Here is a 225-nt window from a genome sequence, read left to right as displayed (position 1 = left end):
GAGGTAAAAAAACCCGGACCCCCCGCTCGTCTCGCCCGGTGAAAGTTAACCTCGGAACGAAAAAAGGGGGAAAGGAAACACGGTGAAAAAAGTAGCGGAAATAGGGCGGGGCGGCGGTAAACGGAGAAGGAAGAGTGGATAAGAGTAGATAGCGATAAGGAGATAAGAAAGGGTGATGTCACGTTGTATCTTATCGGAGGTTGTGTCACTTCTCTGAAATGTGTG

This window comes from Penaeus monodon, chromosome 25 (genome assembly GCF_015228065.2).
Source record: "Penaeus monodon isolate SGIC_2016 chromosome 25, NSTDA_Pmon_1, whole genome shotgun sequence".
Taxonomy (NCBI): Eukaryota; Metazoa; Arthropoda; class Malacostraca; order Decapoda; family Penaeidae; genus Penaeus; species Penaeus monodon.
The sequence above is the reverse complement of the archived record's forward strand: the minus strand, read 5'-3'. Positions refer to the sequence as shown.